At 43.7% G+C, this 22,963-nt stretch overlaps 1 pseudogene; it reads left to right on the top strand.

Moving 5' to 3' along the window:
* Nucleotides 1–3,451: 3,451 nt before the first annotated feature.
* Nucleotides 3,452–3,925, top strand: LOC133757140 (large ribosomal subunit protein eL21-like; annotated as a pseudogene).
* Nucleotides 3,926–22,963: the final 19,038 nt, after the last annotated feature.

Below are 22,963 nucleotides of genomic sequence, written 5' to 3'. Positions count from 1 at the left end.
AGAGTTACTGCAGTGCCCTGCTTGCCAGCCATGCAACACAGACTCCTTCCATCAAGGTTCTGTTTTTCTCCTAACTCCACTGTGTTACCTTCTGTTTTTCTCGGGGTCCACTGCTATTACCACAGATGAGTCTATAAATCCTTCTCCCCACCGGGCACTGAACTTTCAGGCACATTCACCTTCTGCTCAGTCCCCGGATTACTTTCCTCCCTTCAATGAAGAAATTACATCATTCTCACCTTTCCTGCAAAAGCTGCCCTAACCGGAAGCACACAAAACTTCCATTACTCTACTTGTTACTCACCACCCCACAAAACAGAATTACTCCTCAGTTTGTTCATGCTAACATTACATTTAACATCATAAAAAAAAGTGTGAGTAAAGTTCTTTGGGTTTCCATTTTTTTTTCTGGATTATACAGAATGAACCAATAGGATTATCTTTATTATTCTACAGCAGGCAGACAAGGTGTCAGAGGAGCTAGGTTAGTGTCTTCATTTTACTTGTAGGCTGGATAACCTTGTGTAAGTTATTTATGTACTTGATAAGCAAAGAGACAAAAAGAGATAGATAAGGAAGGAGCTAGGCAGATATAGTTATTATCTGCTGGGGCTCACAATGGCTGGGGCAGGGCCAGGGCCAGGGCCAGGGCCAGGGCCAAATCAGCAGCCAGGAACTAAATCCAGGTCTCCCACTTCTGTGGCAAGAATCTAATCACCTGAGTACACATGCTGTGTCCCGGGCCCCATTAGCAGGAAACTGCATTGAGGAACTGAGACCAGGGATTGAACCCAGGGGCTCAATGTGGGACTTGAGTGTTTTAAGTGCGAGGCAAAATGCCCACCCTCTTGTGCAAAGGTTGAATGCCAAGACATTTAGCATTGCAATAAATTTCAGTTAACCATTGTCAGCTTTGCCTTTTAAGCACTTTAAAAAAAAAGATTTATTTTATTTATTTGAAAGAGTTAGAGAGAGAGGTAGAGACAGAGAAAGAGGTCTTCCATCCACTGGTTCACTCGCCAGATGGCTGCAACAGCCAGAGCCGTGCCGATCTGAAGCCAGGAGCCAGGAGCTTTTTCTGGGTCTCCCACGTGGCTGCAGGCTTTGGGCCATCTTCTACTGCTTTCCCAGGCCACAGCAGAGAGCTGGATGGGAAGAGCAGCAGCCAGGACTAGAACCAGCACACATATGGGATGCTGGCGTTTCAGGCCAGGGTATTAACCCACTGTGCCACAGCGTCAGACCTTTAAGCACTTTTCAGTCCTCAACTTGTCCTTTCCCAGTCCCCTCTTGAATAGTGTCATCTCCTCTTCCATGTCTTCCTGTCACTCATTCTCTTTTTTTCTTTATTTTTTTTATTTTTTATTTCATAAATGTGAATTTACAAAGTGCAACTTTTGTATTGTTGTGGCTTCCCCCACCAACCTCCCTACCTCCCGTGGCCCTCCCCTCTCCCATCCCACCCTTTGTCGAGTTTCATTTTCAATTACCTTCATATACTGAAGATCAACTTAGTATATACTAAGCAAGGATTTCAACAGGCTGCACTCACACAACCGCACAAGATATAGGGTATCGTTCGACTAGTAGTGTTTTTAAGTTTCATAGTAAAACACATTAAGGACAGAGATCCTACATGGGGAGCATGTACCCAGTGACTCCCGTTGTTGATTTAACAATTGGCACTCTTATTTGCCTGTCACTCATTCTAATAACTTCCCATAACCTTCACAGATCCCATGCCCCTATGGGATACTAAACATGAACCCCTTACTTCCTAATGTGATCTGACAAGGGTTTCCCACACCTATTTCACTTAACCTCCTTGCCTACTCTTTGTGATATAACTCTTAACATCCCCATGGAACTACACATTTTCTTTTTGTCTTTAGCATTTGGGGCACTTCATATCTGTTGATGTTCTTACTGCTGTAACATGAAGAAGTTTCCAAGTGTGTGACCAGGAAGGTGATCCTAAACAGAGTCATCCCTCTACAGCTTTAAAATGAAACCCTGGGGATAAATGAGGGTACTTCAAAAAGTTCATGGAAAATTGAATTAGAATAATGAAATTATTTTGGTGCAAAAATAAATTTTTAAGATTTGTTTGAAAAGCAGCATGACAGGGAGATGTAGAGGGAGAGGGAAAGAGAGATATCTACCATCCACTGGCTCATTCCCCAAATAGCTACAATAGTTGGTGCTGGGCCAGGATGAAACCAGGAGCCCAGAACTCCGTCCAGATCATCCACATGGGTCACAGGGGCCCAAGTACTTGGACCATTGTCCGATGCTTTCCCAGTTGCATTAGCAGGAATGGATTGAAAGCATAGCACCTGGGGCCCAAATCAGTGTTTCAATGTGGAATGCCAGCATCACAGACAGTGGCTTAACCCACTGTGCCACCACACCAACCCCTGGGGCAAAAGAATTTGGAAATCTATGCATAGATTTTTCATGCTATGTGTTTTCTGGAAGTTTTTGAACACCCTTGTACTTGTTGGGTACTAAGAGTGCAACAGAATGCTAGAGCACAGCAGTCGCATGGGATCCAGGAGTGCCCAAGGACAGCAGTCCTCAGCAGGGAATCACCAGATGAAGGCACTGGTGGCCAGAAAAGTTCAAGAACCACCAACCTATCTCAATGAAACCCATGCAATGAAACATGACAGTCACAGACAGGTGGTTCCCAACATGTAAAGTGTCCTTACCTTTTCCAATACAACCAATAAATCTGGGAGGTGCTCCAAGAAGGAATTCTGACATCTGATTGGGAGTTCCTAGGTGTCTGTCTAGGGTGTCTCAGCCCCAGAATCATCCTCCTGCACAGACCTGAAAGCATCTTTGTGAGAGGGAAGCTCAACCTTGGCCTGGCTCCACACCAACATGACAGGGGAAGCTGTAGCAGTCACTGCACAGATCAATTCACCAAACACTTTGACTCACACAGACTGCTTCGATCCAAGGTCCCAAGAAGGCCTTTTCCAGAGGATTCTGACTCAGGAGAGAACCATTAATGGGCTTTGTTCTTTCTCTGTACCCTGGAGCTAACACCACCTGAGTGTCAGGCCAGAGGCCTGTACAGCTCACACACTGGGTACTATGCCTAACTCCTCTCTGGTGCATGATCTGATTTTAGTCTCACAAGAAGGTTGAGTTTGGGATCATCACTATCCTGCATTTTATAGATGAAGAAACTAAGTCTTGGAGAGTTTAAGAAACTTACCTCAAGATAGTCAAATGTAGATCTGGATTCAAACCCAGATTTTTTTCCCCATCATAGCATATTCGTTTGTCATCTCCATAGTTTTTATCAGGTAAGGCAAGGTTCAAATATAGGCCCACTTCTTCCTTATAAAATCTAATCTTGTTGCAGAAGAAGTTCTTTTAAAGCTGAAAGTTTCTGTCTTGATTTGACAAATAACATGTTAAAAGCTACTCTTTTCTTCCTTTCGGCCGGAGCCGCCATCTTCCAGTAATTCGCCAAGATGACGAACACAAAGGGAAAGAGGCGAGGTACCCGGTACATGTTCTCCAGGCCTTTCAGAAAACATGGAGTTGTTCCTTTGGCCACATACATGCACATTTACAAGAAAGGTGACATTGTGGACATCAAGGGAATGGGTACTGTTCAAAAAGGAATGCCCCATAAATGTTACCATGGAAAAACTGGAAGAGTCTACAATGTTACCCAGCATGCTGTTGGCATTGTTGTAAACAAACAAGTGAAGGGCAAGATTCTTGCCAAGAGAATAAATGTGTGTATTGAACACATTAAGTACTCTAAGAGCCGAGAAAGCGTCAGCCTGCTCCACCCGGAGCCCACTTTGTCAGAACCAATGGAAAGGAGCCTGAGCTGCTGGAACCCATTCCTTATGAATTCATGGCGTAATAAATGTAAAATAAATAAATAAATAAGAGCTAATTGAGTAGGAAAAAAAAAACTACTCTTTTGTGTGCCTTTGCAAAAAAGGAATCTCTTCATCTTCCATAGCACTCAGTGGTCTTAGTATGCAAATAAACACGGCAGAATTCTTTTTGCCAGCAATGAGCATTGAGATGCAAGCCTCTTTCTAAATTCCAGGAGACAGCTGCTTTCAAAAATTATTTCTGAAGGAACACTAAATTATAAATCTATAAGTCAAAATAGAATGATTGATACTTATCATTACCCAGATCGATGTATTTATCACGTCAAGGATCTTTAAAAATAGTTTTCAGAAGCTCTGCATGTATTTTATTATGGCCAATGCTCAAAAAATTATTGAATAGGCAGCAATATAATCAGGTCACTGGAATGCAGAGGAAACAACTGTCTGATTTGGTGCTTGGTAATTGGGGGAAATAAAAAAAGAGGGTCTGATCTACTGATCAGGCAAAAGGCCGGCCTGTTGCTTAAGGGGTAGTTACCATGGCTTGTGGATGAATCTAGTGCTGTAAAAACCATCATACAATGAAAAAACACTTGCTCTGAGAATTCACTCCAGGAATATTCAGCCTAAACAAATTCTCTGCACAAATCACCAGTTAGATGAACATGTGATAGATACCCATCCAACCTAGACAGCAATGACAGCTGGCAGGCTCCTGGTGGCCTAACTGGGGACAGCACACCATCCACATCCACAAAGAAGATTCCATCTATCCATTGGGCTTTCATGAAGAGCCAGACTACTCTCTTCTTAGATGAGCAATCTAGGACTGGCAACTTGCAGTTGAATCAAATTTGGCCATGTCCGATCTTGTTAGTGTTATATATGGCACATGTTCTGGGTTTGCCAAAGTCCCCACCACTCCCCATTGTATTACACTGATCTGCACACAGTTGAATGGCTACCTAGCTTCTGAAGGCATCTGCACACAAATCAGCACAATGGACTGGAATCCTTCCAGACTCAGGATTCTATGAACAAGTAGTGGTAGAACAATTCTCTGTACAGCATGGAAAGGAGGGAAGATGTTGGCTAGATTATAATGTGCCACTCTGATTGCCTGGCAATGGACATACCATTTTTTTAATCAAAACAAATTTTTAATATGGGCCACCTCTCTGGGGTTCATCAGACTATACATTCTAGGCTCTGGCTCTGGAAGGCTTAAACTTACATTGATAACTAGGGTGACTTGTGTCAAACAGGTGTTGATTGCCTTTGCTACAATATATGGTGCCTGAATGTATGAACCTTGTGAGTCTTCAACTCCTATAACACTATCAAGTGCTGAACAACTATTTTTAGATCAAATCCTTGATAAATGACAGATGAATTAACAAAGACAGTGGTTCAGATGAAGCCCATTCATACATTTGGCCATTTCACCAACCTTTAAAATGCCTTGAAAAGCACTTGTCATCTCTTTTTCCCTCCACTTATTCATCACTTGCTGTTTGAACTCCTTGAATACTTTCACAAAAGTTTAGTTTTTCCTACAAAAGTATACTTGCTATGTATTAGCAAAAAAGGGATGAGTATTAATACTTAGTTTTCAGATTAATTGGGAGAATGATTCATTTTCACCATTCAGCCTTTATCTCCTTATTCAGACACTCATTGATGAAAGAAGTGGAGGTGACCTGGATCTTTCCTGTCAGCCCAACACAGCTAGAGCAACGTGCTGAGTACACAGAGAGCAATCAATGTCTAGTTGACTTCATGGGGGCCTAAGGTCTCAGACTTCCCCCATCAGTACCACCATTGTTCTAAAGGAGGCAGGGGGTAAGATACTATCTAAGTTCAATTACAAAGGGCTAATCTATGCTTCCTACACACACCACTGGATTTGGCACAGATAATAGTGAAGATCAACACCAACCATCCAAACGATTCTAGAAAGACTCGTTAGGACCACAGCAAACATGTAACTACTACTATTGAGGAATGTAAGATCTAGTGAGTCCTTCAAGGTGGTTATAGGAAAGTTCTTGGTAGCCATAGAAAAAGGGGGCTCAACATTTGAATCTGATAGGAAGGGCAAAATCAGGAGCAGCACTGGCTGACAACAAAGTTTTGGTCACATCCTGACATAGTAGCAGGGAAGTGGCCCAACACAGGGAACCTGTTTGGTTGTTCTGAGAGAAGTGATGTTAGGGCTGCTCTCTCTGCCAGTTTGCTATTCCAGGTACAGTTTCCTTTTCTGTTATCATTTTATTGGTATTCATTTCCAGTAGCAATGATCACAAATTTAGCGGCATCAAACAACCCAAGTTCATTCTTACAAGTCTGGGTCAGAAATACGAAATAAGCCTTACAGGGCTAAAATCAAGGTGTTGAAAAGTTGTGTTCTTTCTAGTGGCACTGCTGAGGTCTCTTAGAGTTTCTAGGTTCTGTTGCACTCTTTAGCTTGCAGCCTTCTCACTCGAAAAGGTGCCTGTCATTACATTACCTGCCCTATTGACATTCCTGTCTACTTTTTATAAAGACTCTTGTGATTACATTGAGCTCAGCTGAATAATTCATGATCATCTCCCCAAAGTCCCTTTTGCCATGTAAAGTAACATATTTACAGGTTCTGGGGATTAGGATGTGAATCTCTTTGAGGGGCCATTCTTCATCCCATCCCACCATCACTGTCTTAACAAATCACAGGTCATCAAGCCCCCTTTAAAAAATGTCCTTGTCCTGAGAAATATGCTCAAGGAAAGTCAAAGTACCCATAAGTGCTTCCACAGGTACACCTGAGGTATTGAGTGTTGAAGAACACAGGGAAAACATGGCAGGAGTCAGGAGTATCAGAATGGGCACCAATAGTGAGATCCGAGCAGGTAACAAAGGAGTACTTAGCCAGAGGAAAGAATACAGGAATTATAAAGAATGTCAACATAATGGAAGACTTCCAAGACTCTAACTCCACATGGATCCTAAGGCTAACACTAAAAAGGGTTAGGCCAATGCTGAATAAGGCCTTTAAAAATTTTTAACAAGAACACAACTGTAGCTGCGCTATATGAGGGGGAATGGAGAGATCAAGTCCTCTAATCTCTTTGTCCCTGGTTCCTCATCAGAAGAAAAATCACAGAAGAGAAATTCAAGGGTCTAGAAAATCTAAACTGAACTCAGATGAAATACTCAGTACTTCTTCTTCTCTGGAACACCCACATTTGGTTTGTGGATATAGGGAGCAGGGATTTCACTTTTTAGTGAAGACCAATATCAGTCTATAGGTAGAGAATGACATTCACCTTGGATAAATCACAGGAGTCACTTAATGCAAATGCCTGAGATCTTCACTACTTACCAGGAATCCAAGGCTTAGGAATCAGTATAATTGCTCATGGTCAAAAGGTAAATCCACTGAGGTGCCTTGACCTCTGCAGCCTTCCTTAAAGGAAGCAGGAGGTGGGGATTAAAGCTGCCCATCAGTGGCTTTTCTGTCACTCCTTGGCAGCTAGGATGGGCAGCTGCCTTGCAGGGACTCATTTCTGTCCCTTCTCTACAATGAGTTTTCCCAAGGGAAAAATGAATGTGCTCTTCCATGGTAGAGTCAGTCAGAACACAGAGAGGAAAAAATATGTGCCAAGTGTAGAAAGATCCAGAGTACGGAGTATGACAACATTGCCTTGATATGGATACTGGGGGCAAAAGTGAAGGAGAAGAGGCATCAGGAGAGCTATGCTGACTGCTGAGGCAAGACCCAGTTCAGAGAGCAGGGGCCACGGGCCACCAGATAACACTGCAGAGCCCTAGCTGCAACCTTGGAGTTGCATGCTGTGACTCCTAGAGAGAGGGTTTGGGGTTTCCATAAACATTCCCTTGGCGAACCCTACCACATTAGACACTCAAAAACATCGGTTGTTACATGTTTCTTACTGATAGAAAAAAGTCAGTTTCCTGGGAATTCTTAGGCAAATGGGAATCTGAGCAACAAGAAGAACCCACAAGAAATAAGCTTCGAGAAAGAACCACAGCTCAGTGAGCCACCCCAACCTGGGATACAGAACTGGTGCTACGAGGACACAGGATCAAGACCGAGAAGAGGAAGGAGTTGGAGGATTCACATGTCTGGCTTGCTGTCAATGAGGAAAGTATTTACCATTGCCAATTGTGCAGGAGTATCAAGATTCAATTACCACATGGGTAGTGCTAGAAAATAGCTGTAACGTGTTTGAGATAGTTAAAAGTTACTGAATAAGCTGGAAGATTGGTCAATAACCTAACTTTATAGAATCTCTACAAACCAAATAATTCTGATAGTCTTTTTTTTAACTTTTATTTAATGAATATAAATTTCCAAAGTACAGCTTATGGATTACAATGGCTCCCCCGCCCCCATAACTTCCCTCCCACCTGCAACCCTCCCCTCTCCCACTCCCTCTCCCCATCCATTCACATAAGGCCTGTGCCATGGCTCACTTGGCTAATCCTCTGCCTGTGGCACTGGCACTCCAGGTTCTAGTCCTAGTTGCTCCTCTTCCAGTCCAGCTCTCTGCTGTGGCCCGGGAGGGCAGCAGAGGATGGCCCAAGTGCTTGGGTCCCTGCACCTGCATGGGAGACCGGGAGGAAGTACCCGGCTCCTGGCTTCGGATCAGCACAGTGCTGGCCTCAGCGGCCATTAGGGGAGTGAACCAATGGAAGGAAGACCTTTCTATCTCTGTCTGTAACTCTAACTCTGCCTGGCAAAAAATTAAAAAAAAAATACTATTTTAAGAGCCATCAGTAGATACAGCTTCTATCAGAAATAGAAAACTGAAAAGACTCAAACTTTGCCTGAAGTGAGTTTACCAATAACCCACCCACCCAGTAGATAGAGTAGGAAAAGGTTACAGAATTAATATTAAAATAGAACCATCAGCATGTAATGATTCACCAGTGTTTATCTTTGGAGGGCTAAATTAGGTAGAACATTCTGGTAACATTATCTTTCTTTATTCTAACTAACAGCATTCTCTCTCTTCAAAAATAACCACCACCACCACCTCGAGTCCTCCTCACAAAAGCTCTCCCTGGGGGCTAGAACTAATGTAGGGCTCTGTTCTTGAAATGTGGAAAAATTTTTAAATTTGTCATTTAAAATGTTGACATCAAAAGAAAATACAGGGCATGGAACTTGGCATCAGCATCGGTTTTATCAAGGCACATCTTATAGCTTGCTGTGTGAAAGTCTAAATTAAAAATGTTAGCTCATCAGTCATTTGAGTCTGGAAACATTTAAATAATTAAGCTCAAACCCAGTCAGCACCACAGAATGTTCATGAGCCTGTGGATGTCCCAGGTCTGTGTCCTGTGCTTCAACCGAGCTGAAAAACTCCCCCAGATAGGAGGGCGGGTATTGGGGGAAGAGCCTCTATATTCCTAAAGCTGTACCTATGAAATTTGTATTGGCCGGCGCCGTGGCTCAATAGGCTAATCCTCCGCCTTGCGGCACCGGAACACAAGGTTCTAGTCCCGGTTGCCCCTCTTCCAGGCCAGCTCTCTGCTATGGCCCGGGAGTGCAGTGGAGGATGGCCCAAGTTCTTGGGCCCTGCACCTGCAAGGGAGACCAGGAGAAGCACCTGGCTCCTGGCTTCGCATCAGTGCGATGCGCCGGCCACAGTGGCCATTGGAGGGTGAACCAATGGCAAAAGGAAGACCTTTCTGTCTCTCACTGTCCACTCTGTCAAAGAATAAATAGAAATTTGTATTAAATAAAAGCTTTCTTAAAACAAAAACTCTCCCAGAGCCAAGTAAATGTGGACCAAAGCCCTACATTTTAGCTTTATACCAGAAATAAAAACTTCCCTTTGTTTTTAAAGTTGGACTATCAGAAACCTAGTGTCTATAGTTCTTCCTTTACTTAGTGTGTCATCTGACATACTTACCTTAGTTCATGTATATTTTAGTGCTCATCTCTAATTGGATTTCATAAGCGACATCATTCCTCATCCAACTATATTTTGCTTTCAATGCATCACACCTTAAGAAAATTTCTAAATTTGTTCTTACTATAAGAATCTAAAATGGTCTTGCTTCTAAAACCTGATTTGAAAGTGTAACAGAAAAAAAGACTGATTTTAGGGAGCTGTATGTTATTCATAAAATCATTATGTAATGGTGTTCATTTCAAAGCTGCTTCTTCCCTTGGCTGACAGGTTTTTTCAAAGAAATTCTGTTAAAACAAGCTAATGAGAAGGGGCCCCATGATGTCGCACGTCACCACAGACCTGATTCACCCCACCTGACAGCAACAGCAGCCAGCAATTGTGACCTGGTTAATGAGAGCAAAACAGGCTTAAGGACTCTGTGGTGGCTCCAGCCCAGTCACTGTGCACCTGAGCAGCAACTCAGGCTGTTGGCTTCCTGGCAATAGAGGGCAAGCTCTAGAGGAATCCCACACGCCAGCCAACATGGTCTAGGCCAAGGCCAGCATGGAGGCAGAACCCAGACTTGCTCTCTGGACTCTAATCCAATCAGGGCCTTTTGTACTCCATTTCCCTGTGGGCAGCAGCAGCAGCACTCAGTTTCCACTTAGAAGAGAATGAGTGGTGTTCAACCCAGGCCCAGCCCTGTGTATTGCTCCATATTCCAGCAGAATGCAGGGCCAACATAGGCTGGGCACTGAGCATGCTGATAAATATTCAACAGTGTGCAAGGTGTGGCTCTGCAAAGTCACCAGGGGGCAGTGGGTGGCTATAGATGCAACATCAGGGACTTCTCTTGGGGGAGGGGAGGTGTACAGATAAGACAAGTGGAACATTCTTTTTCAAAGCAAAGCCTACTTTAGACTCCAAACACCTGGAGTACAAATTGTGCCAAATATAAGCCTGGAGAAATGGATGCTGTGATATTAGAATCTGAGTGTCACTCTTGCCTTTTGGAAGTGAGCTAACGTGGGGAAGTGTCCAGCACAGGATCTGCCACACGTATTATTTCCCTATAAACTCCTTACAGGCATCCAACACTGGAATGAATCAATGATTTTCCCCAAATTTAATCAGAAAATGTAAGAATCATTTCACAAGAATTACAGTGCTATATATTTTATAAGGTCTTTGAATGGAAATAAGGTTATGAAGAACTATTATAGGACTTCCATGGATAAAATTAGCTTTCACTTAAATTGCTTAACCAAAGTTTTTTCACCTTTTGTTTTTATAAATGAATACTCATTGAAGTTATGAAAAGAATGAGTACATTTAATCCAAAAATAAACTTTGTGTTGTCTCTTCTGTAAGTATTTGAAGCAGAAATGAAGATCTGCTAATAATCTCCAAGAGTATTGCTATTGGTCACCTAGTCATCCTCCCAGTTTCAACTTAGATACCATTTTTACTACAAAGTCTTCCTTGGCCTACCAACACCAGTTAGAGATCCTGTTCTTTCATTACCTTAGCAATTGCCTGATTCACAGTATTTCCTATGTGGACAGAACCACAACTGGCCTTGAATTCTCAGTATCTAGCACACACTTGACACCAAATGGTGTTTAACAAAAACTCAATGAGTTTATATATTTAGATATATGATACAACTGTTTTCTCTCCAATAACAATTGTTCTCTCCAGATAACAATTGCATGAGCTGAGGATTCTTAATAGCTAATTTGTATAATACAGATATGTTAGAAAAGGTTGGTAGATTCTAAAGATGGCAGGAAGGTACAGGCAAGTTGGACAGATGGACAGACATTACACGATTAATGAAAACAAGATAAGCTAGTGATCAGAAACTGGATGAGTGGCCAAGTCAAGGAACTGACTTGTATAGTGTATTAGTCTGTGTGAATAGCACCCCCTGGAGCACAAATCCAATGTGAATGGTAGGTCTCAGCTACAATTTTTAGAAGGCTCTGCTGGGTTTTACCTCGAGGTGGGTAAGGTTCTAGAGAATTTACAAAGTGAAAGGAATATTGAGGGGGCACTGAATAGAGAGTCTGGTTCATCTTCCCACTGTTCTCTAAACCTCATGATATTTGTGGGGACTAGGGCAAGTGTATAAATGATGTCCATCTCTCCTATGTGTAAATATTTATAAGTAATGAATCAAGCTAGAAAACTGTTAATTACAGTGTCCTAGCTTTCAGGTTTAACAAATGTATCTTAAAAATGGCTTGGAACATGGTGGCACAGAGGAAGTTGGCTCCTGGTCTAGGGTCTGTCCTTTCTCTGTCTTGTGCTGGTGAAAGTCTGCATGTCCCCCTCGCCCATTATACCCACATATGCACTTTGTCAACAGCCCCCTGGATAGCCCTCTGGTCTAGGGGTATAAACACCAAATATACAGCCAGCTGTCTACCTAATAAAGATGGATGTAGGGAAGATCAGATGGCCCTGGAGCTGAGGGCTGTTTAGATGGGAATTTCTAGGATCTCATGGAACCAATGTATGGTACAAGAAAGGGGTTCTGGTTTCCACATGGGCACATTCTTGGCCCACATTCCCTGCCTTGGGAGAGATGAGTAAGAGGAGGAGGCCAAAACAGGGCCTGGAGCAGAGGTCCCTTGTCTGAGAAATCCTCAATCCCATTTGGCCCTTGCTGGCCACGTACAAGAGGTCCATGAAGTCACTTCTTTCCTCTCAGCCTCCTCAGGGCTGTGATCTCTTTGTGACATGTTCATGCTGCTCACATATAACCCCAGCCTGTGACAAGGCTGCCTCAATGTTCCCTCCTCAGCCCCTGGTCGCACATGCCCATTATCTCGCACATGCCCATTATCTGTTCCTGCACCACTCTGTGGAGCAAGGAACATGATATTCTCAGGCCACTGCCTAGAATACCATCCAAAAGTTCTTTTCCTTTCTCAACACACTCAATGCAAGGTTATTTGTGTCCAAAATGTGTCTGGGATGATCTGCCCCCAGGCAAATCCCCAAGAATTCTTTCCCATCTCCCTGACTTCACAGTTGCCTGCATTCAGCTCTGTTGCCAAGTCCTAAGGGAATGAATGTGGAATGTCCCAGGTGATTCTGCAAAAGGAAGTATTGTAAGGCACAAAAAAATTACAGAAAACAATCTATTAATATTTCAAAACATGGTCTCAACTCTTGGATTAGATTACCTAAAGAAATGCATCATTCATATATAAACATAATTACCCTTGACCTACTGTCATACAATACAGATACATATGTTCCATAGGTTGAACATCCCTAATCTGAAAATCCAAAATTCAAAATGCTCTAAAATTTGACATACTGGGAGTACTGACATAACAAAATGGAAAATTCCACATATGACCTATGTGAAGGGCTGCAGTCAAAACAGTTGCACTAAAAATACTGTATAATGTTACTTCCAGACTATGTGTATAAATGAATTTCATGTTTAGATGAGGGTCTCAGCCCCAGGATATCTCGTGGTGCCTGAATAAACATCTCCACATCCAAAATACTTTGGATAATGGATACTCAAGCACACTTCATTTAGGTCTCAGCCAGGCCAGCCAGTGACAGGCAGCATGTACAGGCAAGATGGCCATGTGGGAGTGAGGGGCTACAGACTGCGGCCACACGACAGGGCAAAATGAATCCATCTGCAGGAAGACTTTACACTAGACTCGCCTTCTCACGACCTGAACTGCTTTCCCAGAGCAACCTCAGCTCATAGGACACAGGTTGCTTCTTTCCTAGAGCTCTAGATATAACAAATAAGACAGTTTGTTCTTATTGACAGATAAATAAATAGAAAGCTGTGGAGCTCCTGGAGTGATATTTAAATTCTAAACATTCACTGAATAGTGTTTGCTTAGCAGTGTTTTCTTCTTTTCTCTTTTTCAATAGCACCCACTTGTGATGGCAAATGCCTAAGCACTGCACATTCCGGGATGTTGCAATTAGCTTTCTAACACAATTTTATATTAAGGCGTGTAAAGGACATGGGGGAGGTGAAATGCTACCTTCCTCCTGATTAGTGTCTGAAAATAACAGACTTAAGAGGCGCAGTTTGACAGACATTGGCTCCACAAGCCTACTTAAAGTTACAGACTGGCATTTGCCTCCGAACAATTCAAATAGAAGCTCATTAGGACTCGCATGAAACACGATGAGGTCTTTATAAATGTGGATCCTTCAACTTCACACTGGTGAGTTCCTCAAAGGCAACTGCAGCACGTGAGAAGTTTTAATGAATGTAAGACCAACTAAAGAGACAATACCAAAGCAAAAAATAGTTTTATAAAAGGACCTGTGGATTTTAATGAATGTGAGACCACCCAAGAGTCTAGTTCTTATGTAAATCGAATTTCTTCTCAAAGAAGTACATCTTCTTTCATCCTCAAGTACCAGTAAACTAATCAATGGTAAATTCTGCTACCGTGAATTTTAATTGCTGGGCATAGCATTCTCATGACTGTTCTATTCTGTAGTAACACAACCTGGGCACAGCTATTACATTTTAAAAACCACTTTTGGGTTAGGTCACACTTTGTTTAGGGATTTTCCATCTTCTGCTATGATTAAGATTGGTTTGCCATATTCTCTTCTCATACTACCCTTGCCTGGTTTTAGAATGAGCTGGGATGTGTTTCATCATTTTCTGGTATATGAAATAGTGGGAGATGGACAACCTGGGCTGAATTGGGTCCCATCCCTCCACCCCAATTCATGTTATGCAGAAGTTCCTTAGCATGTGACTACAGGGCATTTAGAGATAATGAACTTAAAATGAGGCTGTTAGGGTAGGCCCTATCCCATCTGACTGCATTTTTATATGATGGGGAAATTTGGCCACAAACAGTGACACCAGGGTCAAAGGAGCTGAGGAAAAACCCACCACACAAGGATACAGCAAGATGGTAGCCATCTGCCATCCAAAGAGAGAGAGAAAAAACATACCTGCTGACACCTTTCAGCTGGACTTCCAGCATCCAGAACTGTGAGCAAATGGATTTCTGCTACTTAAGACACTCTGTGCTGATTATGACAGCCCAAGTAAATGAATGCAATCAGAAACCAAGTTCCTGGGACCGGTGCCGTAGCATAGTAGGCTAAACATCCGCCTGTCGTGCGGCATCACATAAGGGCTCCGGTCGAGTCCCAGCTGCTCCACTTCTGATCCAGCTCTCTGCTAATGGGCCTGGGAAAGTAGTGGAAGATGGCCCAAGTGCTTGGTCCCCTGCAACCACGTAGGAGACCCAGAGAAAGCTCCTGACTCCTAGCCTCCACTCAGCCCAGCTCCAGCCGTTGCAGCCATTTGGGGAGTGAACCAGTGGATGGAAGCTGTCTCTGTGTAACTCTGCCTATCAAATGAATAAATAAATTTAAAAAAAAAAGATGGTCCCATGAATGCTGGTTTGACCTCATTAGTAAGATCTTCTGAGGCTGATAAAACATTTTGATCATAGTCATTGATTCCAGTTAGTTAATAGTCACAGAGCTTTTCAATTTTTTTTTTTTATTTCTTATCAAGCCAGTTAGGGAGATGTATATTTTTTTGGAACATGTACATTTAATCTTTCAGATTTATAGATATCAAATTGTCTACAATGTCCTCTTGCTTTAAAAAAAAATGTGTTTATCTGAAAGGTAGAGCAACAGAGGGAGAGGGGAAGAGAGAGAGAGATCTTCCATCCATTGATTCATTCCCCAAATGCTTGCAACATCCAGGTCTGAGTCAGGCTGTAGCCAGAAGCCAGGAACTCCATCCCAGTCTCCCACACAGCTGGCAGAGGCCCAAGCACTTGGGCCATCATTGGCTGCCTTCCCAGGCACACTAGCAGGGAGCTGGATCAGCAGCAGAGCAGCAGGTATCTAAACTGGCATTTCAGTATGGGACACAGTTGTCGCAGGCAGAGGCTTATCCTGCTGCACCATGATGCCAGCCCCATCCTCTCGCTGTTTTTAAATCTCTGCAACTTCTTTTGATCTGGTCCTTTCCATTCTAATACTATTATTTGTGCTTTTCTCCCCACCCACCCCTGCATGGATAGTACCAAGTACGTCATTTCCATTCACATTTTCAGGGAACTAACTTTTAGCTTTGTGGCTCCTCAAACATTTGTTTTCTGTTTTGTAAATTCTTATGTCTCCCTTTACTATTTCCTATTTTTTTTAAAGGAAAGGATTGATTTATTTGACAGACGTTAGAAGGAGAGTCAGAGAGAAAGCAATCTTCTATCCCCTGGTTCTCTCCCTAAACAGCTTGCAATGGTCAGGGCTGGTGCAAAATGAAGCCAGGAGCCAAGAACTCCATCCAGTTCTCTTACATGGGTGGCAGGGGTGCATGCACTTGGGCCATCTTCTGCTGCCTTCCCAGGCACACTAGCAGGGAGCTGGATTGGAAGTGGGAGCAGTCAGGACTGGATATGGGATGCTAGCATCACAAGTGGTGGGCTTAACCCACTGTGCCACAATACTGACCTCTTTAGCATTTCCCTCCTTGTGCTTTCCTTGGATAGATTCTGGGAAAGTCTTATTCGTAGGATTGACATGTGGGACATCAAGAATAACTGTTTAAACTGTTCAGAAAGGGGTCATCTAACTTTCTGGGGGGTCTGCAAAGTTACTGAGAGTCATTTACACCCACTACAAAAGCTCAGGTGTTTTAACCAAATTAACTCCTCAGATCGTACTACATGTTAGGACTACCATAAAATCTAGGGAAAAAATGGTTCTGTCTTCTAAAAGGAGAATGATTTCCAAAATTGGCCAGTGAGGTTTATTTCTCCCATAACTTTTAGGATTCATAGTTACATATATTTATTGACAATGTAGTGAGTTACCAAGCACCAATTTATAGTCAGTGAAATCTTTCCACAATTGTCAATGCCAGAATCATTCTAAAATGGGATCCTGTAATTCTATCTATGTACACAGAAGATCAATTATCTCATGTATAAGAAATTTTTAGATCTTTCATTGCCAGTAATATTTAGCATTTGTGCTGAGTATTGAACTTTTTTACTCTTAATAACTCTTTTGGTTGAGTTCCTATGGGATAGATAAAAGAACAGTGTTTCTCGATTCCAAAACAGACAACTCGTTTTCAAATATCTTGTTAATTTGTTGAATACATCCATGAAAAAGTACCCCAGACTTTTCTAAACAAATTCCAGATTGGGTCTTTTCATCTAAACTTATAGGAGCAGCTAACTGGCTTTTGATACAATTATTCCATTATTGATCACTGCCATAAACCATTTTACATTACTGAGATGAAAAATAACATCAGATTAAATTTGTGAATATAAAACTTTAGGCAACATGAATTCATCTAATATCAGCTTTGCTTCTAGGGGCAGAACTAATGTATAGACTTACCTATCTAATTTGACAGATAGTCTACAAATGTCTCTTGAATATCAATATTATATTCACTACCAAAAGTTAAAGTGTGATGCTTCTTAGAAAAATCAAAACTCAAGGGCTGTAGACTAGGGCTGAATCTTAGCTACAACCTTCTTCTGCCCTCATTTCTTGTACTTGCAGCCAAGTAATTTGATTTAAAATATACAATAATGATCACGTCTTTCCACCACGGCAAACAGTCTGTCTTCACCCCCATGATGTGGACCAGGAGCACTAATTAGCTGAATTTGCTAGCTAATTACCATCAGGAAAAAAAAAATGACTCAACAATAACAAGAACCTCAATTGCTGAGATAAAAACCTGTCCTCTATTTAATAGGATGCAGAAGGCCAGGGTCTCGTCCAAGCACATGATGATGTTTCCAAGGTTTATGTTTTGATTTAAAGTGTCCCTACCACGAAGCGCTGTGGGCCGCAGTTTAAAGTCCCCTAATGCTGGCTCATCTTCCCGTTTAAACACTCAGCGTTGCATTAATTCCCTGGCCACATCTAGTTTGAAACAAAGGTTACCTAAGAAGTCTCATTTTCCCACATCTTTTTGAGGGGCTTGGGGGGTCAACATTACACACAATATTTAAGCACCCATCAGTTTCCACACCTGGTAACAACTCCGGAAGAAAGACCTTGCCTTACCAGAGCTTGTTTTGTGGTCCCGGGTCGTTTGTTGGGGACACAGTGTTCCCAAGACAATGCCATCAGGTACTTGTATCCTCCCACCTCCCCAAAGCTGGAGGGCCCCCAGTGTGCAGCCGGCAAGGAATAAGGCTCAAGCAATTCTTCCTGAATCTAGCTCCCTATTCCTGAAGCCCCAGCTTAATAGGGACTTTTATTTCCTGTTGCTGAGGTGCTGGGTGCCTAGTATCTCAGTTCCTACCTTGATCAAGTACACCTTTCCCAGAGACAAAAATCTGCTTCCAGCTCCCTCCTGAGCAACTGGAATTCTGCTGTGATGGACAGCCTGCTTCCTGACGTCTTCCCTCCTTCACCCGCATTATAGTGCAGATGCGAGCTGAGCCCTCAGTCCAGTCCCTGTGGCCCATTAGACTCTTTCATTGGTTCCCCTTGGTGTACGTGTTGAGTGTCAGGTCCCTGCCCGTCCCCGACTCTATAACTGTTGGTTCAATAATCATGCACTTCCCCAACTAGAGTTATGGCAGATGAGCCTGCAGATCTAAGGCTTCCTTTACCCTGGCAAGCCCCACCGAGCTCCTGATGTGTGGAGAAGGCCAGCCTCAGGGACAACCTTCTCTGCCTCTTGCTGGCGCCCAGCCTTTCATTCTTCTGTTCCTTGGTGCCTAGGTCCGACACTACTGAGGCTCTCTTTGTTACACTGCTCAAGTCCCTAAAGAGGACACTTCCATCCCTACCCAACCACTCCCGTTCTGACCCTCGTCCGTCTACATGAGGATTGTAGCCGAGATGATCACCCAGAATCCAACAGTCACTGGGCCCACTGTTCTCTGTGCAAAGTCACTGTATTGATGATCATTTCTTACATACATGTAGAAGTCACCCAAGACCCATTGAGCAGTCATGTCAAAACCTCTGCACCTTTTGGCTCTCCCGAAGTCTTCCAGGCTGGCTGCCACTCTACCCTGGGTTCTCCAGGTAATGCCATCGAATAAATTAGGCAGCCTCTTCAGGCGCCATTACTAGAAAGCAAGCCAATTCCACACTTGAACGAGACACTGTTTGTTCTACTCTCTCTTTCTATCCTCCACAATCGAGGCTACTTGATCTTCCCATGAAGGTAGAGTGCCCCCGAGTAGAGGGACCATTCCTTTCTATACAGAAGTGGATTCAGGATGCCTCGCCCAATACTCTGAGATTCAACTTGACATCACTTTTCCACGGATTTATGTTCATTATTTGCGTCTGCAACTCCCTGGGCCCTGTCCATGGCAGGGGGCAGGGCTTCAAAAAATTACAGCCACAACCCCAAGGAGTGGTTGTGTTGTAATTTACAGTAATGTCTTTAGCAGGACACCAGGTCAAAAGAATTTCTCAATGCAGGTGGTAATGATCAGAGTTACCTGGTAGAACTCAGCAGTGAGCAACTTCAGGAGTATGGTCTGCCAGTGGGGAAAAGACTTTAGCTGCCATTTATAAATCTATTCCTTTATCTCATTTTTATTAGGATTAATAAAATGCCAGGCACAGTACAAGGCAGAGAAGGCGTAGGGATCAATAAGACAGTCCCCTCAGAAACCTGGAATCTTTCCTCTGAGTGAATTCTGGTAACTTTAAAGCCCCTCCCTGGGTACCATTTCTCACATGCGTTGCAGTAGTCCAGGCATTTTCCCAACAATGGATCAAATAACAACTGCTTTGCATCGAACACATGGTAAACAAATATACTTCAGACAAATGTCCAAAGTCTGTGGGGATAACTGGCAAAACGATGCCATCAGTTCTGGGGAAATCGGAGTAAAAGTAGGTGATATCTACAATGCCTATTTTCACCTTTGTTCTTTACACAAGACATGCTGTTGTCCAACCAGGACACAAGTGTCTCAGCCTTCTGCTGACACACGTGTGGTTCTATGGTATTTGTATTCCAGACACCTTTTCATAAGTTCTTCCCAGATTTCCTGCTTTTATGACGAACTGAAGTACAAGCATCTCATTGCGTCACTAGGCAACTTTAGGAAAAACCTGAGGGTGTAAACCAAGTTTCCAGCAGCCACAAAAGTGAGACGGGGATTGTGTTTTTGCCACAGAAGGACGTGTGCTGATGACAGCCGGGGCTTGCTGCTGCAATCCATCCCCCTGTGGTATGACAAGTGCTTTCATTAACTAAATCACCGTTTAGTAAAAAGACTCCAATCTTCTCAATTCAGAGTCGGAAGGACTGTGGAGGAATGCTCTTTACTGCTAATGTGCATCGTGGTGAAATCACTGGTACCTAAGTGGCCCATATCCTGGCTATTACGGAGAGAATAGTTGTCACATAATCGCATTCAAAGGCAGGAAGAGACATTTAACTGACTTCTGAATTCTCTGAGAAGTCTTTATATCCCAAATAGAATGACTCATAGTATGGTGTTTCTAATTAAAGTGTGTCAATGTTGACTGCATGTTTTAAGTGCATCGGAATTTGAAATGAAACTGTATTTGTAAAAGTTATTATTTATATATCTTTATACTTAGGTCCTCTGTAGCCTTTTTTTCCTTCAATACAGTTGAATTTCTCAACAAGATATTAGCAAGGCCCTCAGTTTTCTTACGCCTTTCTGCCATTTGTGAATATGATATCAAATACCTATTTAAATAGAATGCTAGAAAAATGAAATATTTTCATTTAGCTAAATAATTTGGAGGAGAGCTGAATATTGCTGTATTTAGCGAGCAGTTTCTTATTTTGCTTTTATCCCTTAATGTTATGTGGTAAGCACACTCCCATGTCATTAAAACTGCTCATACTTATGAATAATCCTCTACAATTTCTATGATTTACTTATTCATGGCCTTATTCTTAGAGATCGATTATTTGCAAGTGTTTTTATTATTCTAAGCACATGATGATGAATATTACTCTGTATCTATATTAGATGACTTTTTAGGAAAAAAGTTAATGGGAATAAAATTGCTAAATAAAAGGGAGTGAAAGTTTTTAAGATTTTTGACAGAACGGCCAAATCATCCCCAGGCACCTGCCATCAGTTCAGAAACCATGCTTCCTCTCCTCCTGGTATCATTGTCTATACCTGATCATCCGAGATCTAATCGTCCGTTAAGTTCCTTCTCGTTCCCTCTCCTTGCAACTGGTTTCCCAGGGTTTTTTATTTTTTAATTTTCATATGTGAGCTCACGTCCAGTTGGTCGAGATTCCATTTCCACAAAGGATTTGCTCAGGATTGTGCTGGGGCTCTGTGGTGCTCTTAGACCCACTTTACTTTCTTAGTTTGGCTTGGCACTTACAGACCTAACCAGGAAGCGTGAATTCTAGCCCTGAACCCGAGCAGGAGAGGGGCTACGGTTATGAGTTTTTGTAGGTGGTCTTTTTCCATTCAAGCCTAGGAGAAAACAAAGCGAGAGAGAGAGAAAAAAAGGGGGGAGGGAGGATAGAGAAAGAGAGAGAGATCTTCCATCCGCTGGTTCACTCCCCCAGTGGCTGCAACAACCAGGGCCGGGATGGGTTGAAGCCAGGAGCCTGAAACTCCATCCGGGTTTCCCACATGGGAGACAGGGCACATGCATTTGGGCCATCACATGCTGCCTTCCCAGGTGTGCTAGCAGGGAGCTGGATACAGAGAAACTGGGGCCTTGATGGTCAGGGGAGGTGGCTCGATTCAGCCATCTTCACACTCGCAGGTCAGAGACAACTGCAGAGCCCGCCAGAGTCAACAGAGAGGAAACCAGAGGACCTCACCCCGTTGCCGTGGAGCTTCACCCAAATCCCTCAGCCACAGACCGAAGCCCCAAGGCAGACAGCGTCTGCAACACCCGCTTGTCACTCTGGTTTTGGTCCTGAGGAATTCTCCCTACTTTCTCAAAATTGCTGCTCCGCATTAGAAGTGCTCGACCCTCTTCTTTGGTGGTGTTGTGTACTGGAGGACTTTCCTAAGACAACTCAGGCACTGTGTCGCCAGATGTGGTCCCTTCTGTAATCTCAGGAGCTCGTGCTGCCCTCTCTCCCTCCCTCCCTGAGTAGTGTCAGCACCCAGCTCACCGTCAGCTCACTGCTCACTTCCAAGTGGGTCACCAGCCCACAGCTCAGCCTCTCAATTTCCTGAACTTCTCACCTAGTGACCTTCATCCTCCCTTCCAACCACTCGCACTCTAAACCTTTCCCACATCAGCATCACCAACTTAAAAATGTTTTGCACCCAAGAAGTCGCTCTTGGATCAGTCTGTGTCCAATTCCCAGATTCCTCCACAAGCCCCCTGTCTCCCCTTCCCTCCCAATGCAGTTGACCTCCCATAGCCTCAACCTGGCCACTCTCCATCCCCACCTACCTCACCTGCCCGAGCCCAAACCCCAAACACTGTGGGTATAACCATTTACCTTTACTACACTTCCCGGGGGCTGCTGGGAACAACCACACAACCACAGCCTCTCTCATTCAAGTGCTGCCACAGTGGCTCTAAGCTGCTTGGCAATTATTTTCCGTCTTCCTTCTGTGAGTCACACGATCCCACTGCCACGTTGCAAAGTGGCCTTATGGAGAGACCCCCGTAGCCAGAAACAGAGTGGCTGTGATCGGAAGATTCCCAGTGAGGCGCTGGGGTCCGTGGGCCAAGAGCTCAGAGAACCAGGAAGCCTGCCAGCAACGACGTGATGAGCTTGGAAGCAGAGTCCCCCAGCTGAGCCGGGAGATGACCGCGGTCCTGGCAGAGGCCTTGATTGCAGTCTGGGAGGGATCCTGGGCCCAGAGGATCCAGCTAGGACAGGCTTGGATGTTTGACCCACAGAAATAATAAATGGGTTTTTAGAGCAGCCACATGTTAGGGTAATTTGTCACGTAGCAATAAATAATCAATACATGCAGGCCCTCGCCCGCGCTGGCGCCTCTTGTGGCTGTGAGAAAGGAGCTGCTCTCGCATGCTTGCACTGCCTGGGACTAGCCCCCCCACCCCACCCCGCCATCATCCCAGGACTTGCTGTGTCTCCCATGCAAGCCCCGCTCAGAGCTCCTGCCTGCCTCGGGGGCTTCCTTGGCTTTACCGTCACACCTGGCCACCTGTGTCTTCCCATTTCCTTCTCCCCCTGGAGCAGAAGCAACGTGAGGAGGTGACCCAGGCTGG

The sequence above is a fragment of the Lepus europaeus genome, chromosome 3 (assembly GCF_033115175.1).
Source record: "Lepus europaeus isolate LE1 chromosome 3, mLepTim1.pri, whole genome shotgun sequence".
Lineage (NCBI taxonomy): Eukaryota > Metazoa > Chordata > Mammalia > Lagomorpha > Leporidae > Lepus > Lepus europaeus.
Note: the sequence above shows the minus strand (reverse complement) of the source record. Positions and strands in the feature narration are given on the sequence as shown.